The sequence below is a fragment of the Fukomys damarensis genome, unplaced genomic scaffold, assembly GCF_012274545.1.
Source record: "Fukomys damarensis isolate Sample0158 unplaced genomic scaffold, DMR_v1.0_HiC HiC_scaffold_33, whole genome shotgun sequence".
Taxonomy (NCBI): domain Eukaryota; kingdom Metazoa; phylum Chordata; class Mammalia; order Rodentia; family Bathyergidae; genus Fukomys; species Fukomys damarensis.
The window spans coordinates 28,874,079-28,881,008 of NW_022900945.1; the positions used below are offsets into that span (position 1 = coordinate 28,874,079).

Consider the following 6,930-nt stretch of genomic DNA (forward strand, 5'->3'; position numbering starts at 1 on the left):
TATGAATGAATCTAATTTCTCATTTTTTATGGCCGAGTAGTATTCCATTTTATAGAAAAACCACATCTACTTTATGCAGTTTCCAACTGATGGGCAAATGGGCTGTTTCCAAGCTTTAGCTATTACAAACTGTGCTGCTATAAACATGGGTGTGCATATATCACTGTGGTATGATTCTTTTAATTCTTTTGGGAAGAGACCCAGCAGAGGGACGGCTGGGTCAAATGGAACCTCTAGTCCCAGCTCTTTGAGGTAACTCCATATTGATTTCCATGGTGGTTGCACCAGTCTGCACTCCCACCAACAATGGAGAAGGGTTCCTTTCTCCCTGCAACCCTGCCAACATCTGTTATTGATTGATTTCTTGATAGCAGCCATTCTTTGTAGGGTGAGATGGAATCTCAGTGTTGTTTTCATCTGCATCTCTGGAATGACCAGTGATGTGGAACATTTTTTCATATTTACTTGCTGCTTTTACTTCTTTGTCTGAGAAATGTCTGTTCATTTCAGATGACCATTTATGAATTGGGTCTTTATATTTGGGGGCGCTGATTGTTTTGAGTTCTTTATATATTCTCGATAGTAGTCCTTTGTCTGAGGAGCAGCTGGTAAAAACTTTTTCCCATATTGTAGGTTGTCTCTTAGCTCTGTTGATGGTTTCTTTTGCAATGCAGAAGCTTTTTAATAAGATGAGATCCTACTTGTTGATTTGAGAATATAATATTTTTGATGATTTGTTGCATTCTCTTTGCCAGTATCTTATTGAGGATTTTTGCATCTACGCTCATTAAGAAGAGTGGCCTCAAAAATTGAAAACCTTCATGTTAAAATCAGGAACAAGACAAGGATGCCCACTATCACCACTCCTCTTCAATATAGTTCTGGAAACATTAGCCATAGCAATTAGACAAGAGAAAGAAATTAAAGCAATGAAGATAGGAAAGGAAGAAGTTAAAGTGTCATTATTTGCTGATGCTATGATGCTCTACATTGAAGACCAAAACCTCTACCAAAAGACTTCTAGACTTAATTGACACTTTTAGCAGAGTAGCTGGGTACAAGGTCAACACCCCAAAATCAATAGCCTTCTTTTACATAAATAACAGACTCACTGAGAGAGAAATTAGGGAAACAATTCCTTTCACAATAGGATCCAAAATAATGAAGTATCTAGGAATCAATCTGACAAAAGAAGAAAAAGACCTCTACACTGATAACTACAGCACTCTGAAAAAAAGAGATCAAAGAGGACATAAGAAAATGGAAAGATATCCCCTTCTCCTGGGTAGGAAGAATCAACATAGTGAGAATGGCCATACTACCAAAACTGCTATACAGATTCAACGCAATGCCAATTTTAATTCCAACACTGCATTTCACAGAACTAGAAAAAAGAATCCAAAAATTCATTTGGAAGCACAAGAGACCTAGAATAGCAAAAGCCATCCTAGTCAACAGAGACATGGCAGAGGGTATAACAATTCTTAATTTGAAATTATACTACAAAGCCACTGTGATAAAAACAGCGTGATACTGTCAAAGAAACAGACCTGAGGATCAGTGGAACAGATTGGAAGACACAAAAACAACTCCAGATGTACTCAGCTATGTCATCTTTGACAAAGCGGCTGACCATCCCCACTGGAGGAAAGATAGCCTTTTTAATAAATGGTGTTGGAAAAACTGGATCTCCACCTGTCAAAGGTTAAAACTAGACCCTTATCTTCCACCATGCACTAAAGTAAAATCCAAGTGGATTAAAGAAAAACTAAACTTGCTGGAAGATAAGTTAGGCAGAACTCTGGAAGACATTGACATAGGAAAAGACTTTATGAACAAATCCTCAGTAGCATGGGAACTAGCAGAAAGAATCAACAACTGGGATCTCATCTTATTAAAATGCTTCTGCACTGCAAAAGAAAACATCAGCAAAACTAAGAGAAAACCTATAATGTGGGAAAAAAATTTTTACCAGCTGCTCCTCAGACAAAGGACTATTATATAGAATATATAAAGAACTCAAAACAGTCCCCCCAAATATAAAGACCCAATTCAAAAATGGGCATCTGAAATGAACAGACATTTCTTAGACAAGGAAGAGAAAGCAGCAAGTAAATATATGAAAAAATGTTCCACATCACTGTGCATTCATATAGAATATATAAAGAACTCAAAACAGTCCCCCCAAATATAAAGACCCAATTCAAAAATGGGCATCTGAAATGAACAGACATTTCTTAGACAAGGAAGTAAAAGCAGCAAGTAAATATATGAAAAAATGTTCCACATCACTGGTCATTCCAGAGATGCAGATGAAAACAACACTGAGATTCCACCTCACCCCACAAAGAATAGCTGCTATCAGGAAATCACACAACAACAAATGTTGGTGGGGTTGTGGGGAGAAAGGAACCCTTTTCCATTGTTGGTGGGAGTGCACACCTATGTTTATAGCAGCATAGCTTGTAATAGCTAAAACTTGGATACAGCCCATTTGCTCCTCAGTTGGAAACTGGATAAAGAAGATGTGGATTTTCTTATTTATTTATTTATTCTTCATTGCGTTTATTGGTACATTTTAGGTATACAGTACGGTTACATTCATTATTGGGATATTGTACCTTTATGGCTGAGTAGCCATGAAGAATGAGAAATTAGATTCATTCATAGGAAAATGGATACATATTGAGGTACTCCTGTGTGAAATAAATAAGTCACACATGTGTAAATACTGAATAGTTTCTCTGGTGTGAATAAACTGTAATAGTACATAAGATCCTAATGAGATAATTGACAATGTGAAATAGGAAGAAAAGGGCTAAAGGTGTAGGGAAAGTGGGAAGGGTATGGGAAAGGTAATAAGGGAAAGGAAACAAATAGAAGAAAATGAAAAAATGGCAATAAAATGTTTGCAAATGGGGAGGGGAGGAGTGGGTGAAGGAGGGCAGGGACAAGGGAAAAAAATGAGAACCAAGACCTGTCATGTAAAGGTACAAGATCCCAATAATGAATGTAACTATACTGTATACCTAAAGTGTACCAATAAACTCAATGAGGATTGGCCTCATTGATTGGACAATCACTGATTGGCGAATAGCTATCTATTGGCCTGTAGCTATGTTTTTTGGTTGTATCCTTCTCTGGTTTTGTTATGAAGGTAATGATTGCTTCCAGGAATGACTTTAGAAATATTGCTTCCCTTTCAATTTCATTAAAGAGTTTGAGAAGTAATGGCATTAGATCTTCTCTAAAGTTCTTGTAAAATTCAACAGTGAATCTCTCAGGACATGGGCTCTTCTTTATTGGTAATTTTTTATTACTTCTTCAATTTCATTGATTTATGTTGAATTATTTATTATTTTAAACCTTAATTCGGCTTTGGTAATTCATATATACCTAGGAATACATCCACTTCTTCTGAAATTTCCACCTTATTAGAGTACAGGTTCTTGAAGTAGCTATTGTTGGATATTCTGGTTTCTGCAGGATCTGTAGCGATTTTACCCTGTTCACTCTTAATTGAATGGATTTGGGCCTTTTCTCGTTTTGATAAGGTTTTTATAAGGTTTATTTTATGTAATCTTTCAAAGAACCAACTTTTCAATTCATTGATTCTTTGTGTTCTTTTTTATCTCAGTTGAACTTACTTTTGCACTGATTGTTATAATTTCCCTCCTTTTAGAAGCTTTGGGTTTAACTTGCTCTTCTTTTCCTCAAACTCTGAAGTTCAACATTAGAGTATTTGTTTGAGTTTATGGTACCGGGGATCGAACTCAGGATCGTGCGTTTGCGAGGCAGGCAGCAGAACCACTGAGCTAAATCCCTGGCTGATCTGTTTTGGTTAAACATTCTCTTTTTATTTTGGTTAAACATTCTCTCTCTCTCTCTCTCTCTCTCTCTCTCTCTCTCTCTCTCTCTCTCCTTCTTTCTCTCTCATTAGTATATGTTTGTGATACATAATAATTATATCATCTTTGGAACTGGTACATATGTATGTTGGATCTTAATTTTTACTTTCCTTTTCCTCCCTCACTCCCTCCCATCTGTCCATATCTCCAGACCTCTTCTCATCTATACAAGGTTTACCTCTGTGTTTCCTATTATCTATATAGTATTTTAGTCTTGGATTTCTCAGACAAATGAAACCCTGCAATATTGAGCATCTCTGTCAGGTTTTTTTCATTTAGCATTTTGGTCTCAAGGTGCATCCATTTTCCTATAAATGACTCAAATTTACATTCTTTATGGCTAAGTAGTACTTCATTGTGAATATATCCCATATTTTCATTATCTGTTCATCTCTTGATGGGTCTATAGGCTGCTTCCAATTTAGTTATTATGAGCTGCTATAAACAAGACTATGCATGCATCACTGTCAAACTCTTTCAGGAAGATGCTCTAAAGAGTACAGCTGAATCAAATGGAATTTCTATTGTTAGCTTTTAGAGAAATTTCAACGTTGTTTTCCTTAGGGTTTGTACTAGCTTACATCGCATCAACAATGTAGAAATGTTCCTTTCCTCCTACAACTTCACCATTTTTTTTTTTTTGAGTTTGTGTAGAGAGCTATTCTTTCTGGAGTAAGATTGAGTATCAGCGTTGTTTTGATTTGTATTTTTCTAGAGACCAAACATGAATACTTTTTCATGTATTTATTGACCATTTGTACCTATTCTTTTGAGAAGTGTTTATTCACTCTGATTCCCTGTTTTTGACTGATTCCTTGATTAAAGGGGTCCAATGTTTTCTAATTAGTTACATATTTTAGATACTAGTCCTCTGTCCAGAGTAGGGGACAATTTTTTCCTCTGTTCTTTAGGTTGTTTCTTCACTCTATTGGTTATTTACTTCACTGGGCAGAAACTTTTAAATTTTATATAATACTGTTTGTTAATTTTTAGTGTTGTTTCTTGTGCAATTAGGGCTCTATTTAGAAAGTCCTTGCCTATGTCCTTCTGTTCAAGTGTTTTACCCATTTTATCTTCTAGCAGATTCAGTGTTTCTATTTTTATATCTAAGTATTTGATCTATTTTAATTTGATTTTAGTACAGGCTGACAGATATGGTTCTAAATTAATTATTCTTCATGTGGATAACCAGTTTTTCTATCACCATTTGATAAAGACATTATCTTTTCTTCAGTGTATGTTTCTGGGCCTTTTATTGATGATCACATGACTGAAAGTGGCTAGGATTGTTTCTGAATCCTCATTTTTTCCTCCACTGATCTGATCTACATCTTTGTGTTTTGTGCCAGTACCATGATGATTTTATCACTGTAACTTTAATTTTTTTTTTTTTTTTGGTACCAGGGTTCAAATTCGGGACCTCACACTTTCAAGGCAGGTAGCAGAACCACTGAGCTAAATCCCTAGCCCTTTTATAATGTATTTTGATATACAGGATTGTGATGATTCCTGCTTTGCTGTTATTGCTTGGGATTGCTTTTACTGTTCTTGGTGTCTTCTGATTTCATATAAAATTTAGGATTTTTTTTTCTATTTCTGTAAAGAATGCTGGTAGTAATTTGAATACAGTTGCATTAAAACTACATATCAGTTTTGGTAAGTAGCTCATTTAAAATGTAATATTTCTGTTTATCCCAGGAATGGGGGATTTTTCCCCCATTTTCTAATGTCCTCTTCAATCTCTGTTTTTCAGAATGTCATGCCCGAGATGACAAGTCTTTATTCCTACCTGCAACATATCTTTCTGTTTACAGATTTGTCAGATGCAAATTGTCGTGAAGGATATTCTTGAAGTGATGCAAATATTTTAAAACTGGATTATTGAGTTGGTTGCACAACTTGGTAAAGTAACTAAAAACCAGTGAATTGTAAACTTGAAGTAAATGAGTTTTACAGTCCATAAATTATACTTGAATAATGTTAGAAATAACAAAAAAAGTGAGCTCATTATAAGTAAGGGCTGGTAAGAAGACTGATATGACTTCAGCAGTGGGGCCAAATCCTTAGAGATATAAATTGACCAAGTGTATATGTATAGTAAGAAGTAGAACTTCAATTTGAATAAAATATTATTTGATTCCAAAATTACATTGGATAAGTGAAGTGGTGCCTTTCAAAGAACAATACTAGATTAAAATGAGGTTGAAATTTACTCAAAACCTATCTGGAATATTTTTGACTCTGTAGCAAAAGAGAATGCTGAAAGTACGATTTTAGGAAGCTGAATTTAGTGGCAGAATTTTGGATGAAATCTTTTTTTAAAAGGCCAGATTTATGAATGAGTCTAATTATCTAGGTTGAGTGGGCCTAGGTTAGAGTTATAAGACAGCAGTGGAGGAGGGACATTTTGAAGGAAGAACAGACAGGACACGGTGATTGATTTCACTGGATTAACTGTATATAAAGTTGCTTTTTAATACATTTTACTATCAGGCATACTGAAAGTAGTATGCAAATAGGTAAAGAAACTATGTGTTGGGGAAGAAAAGGCTAAGGATAGGAATATTTTGGCAGTGATACTCTGGTAGAATTATGGGTAGAGAAGGAAGGTATTATTTAGGAAAGGTGTCAAGTATGTCCCGGGACTCCAGGGAAGTTAATACTGCATATCTCACACACATAGTATACTATTGGGCACCATGCTGGAGGTTTATTAAACAGAGATTTCAGTTGTGTGTGACGGAGCCCAACTAAAACAAACTTAAGACAGAATGTAGTATATCAGTTCATAATACTAAGGACTCTAGGACTTGTGTGCTTGGTACTGTCCATTTACATTGTTTAGATTTACTCTCCTTTGTGTTAACTCCATTCTTAAGTTCTCCTTTCTTTGTGACAAATATAACCACTGAAAACTCCAGACTTTTTTTTTTTTTCTTTATTTCAAACAATCCCAGAAACGACAGTATTTCTATCCTAGAAACTATCAGAAGAGCTATGCTGTGGACTCTTAAGGCTGGGC

The 6,930-nt window shown here is 35.4% G+C and overlaps 1 long non-coding RNA gene across 1 annotated transcript in view; it reads left to right on the forward strand.

Annotated features, from left to right (window-relative positions):
- LOC104873307 overlaps positions 1–5,959 on the forward strand; it is a 29,066-nt gene extending 23,107 nt beyond the window's left edge. The window contains exon 3 of the long non-coding RNA XR_783432.1: positions 5,662–5,959. This is a non-coding gene — a long non-coding RNA (uncharacterized LOC104873307). The remainder of the gene's footprint in view (positions 1–5,661) is intronic.
- The last annotated feature ends 971 nt before the right edge of the window (positions 5,960–6,930 follow it).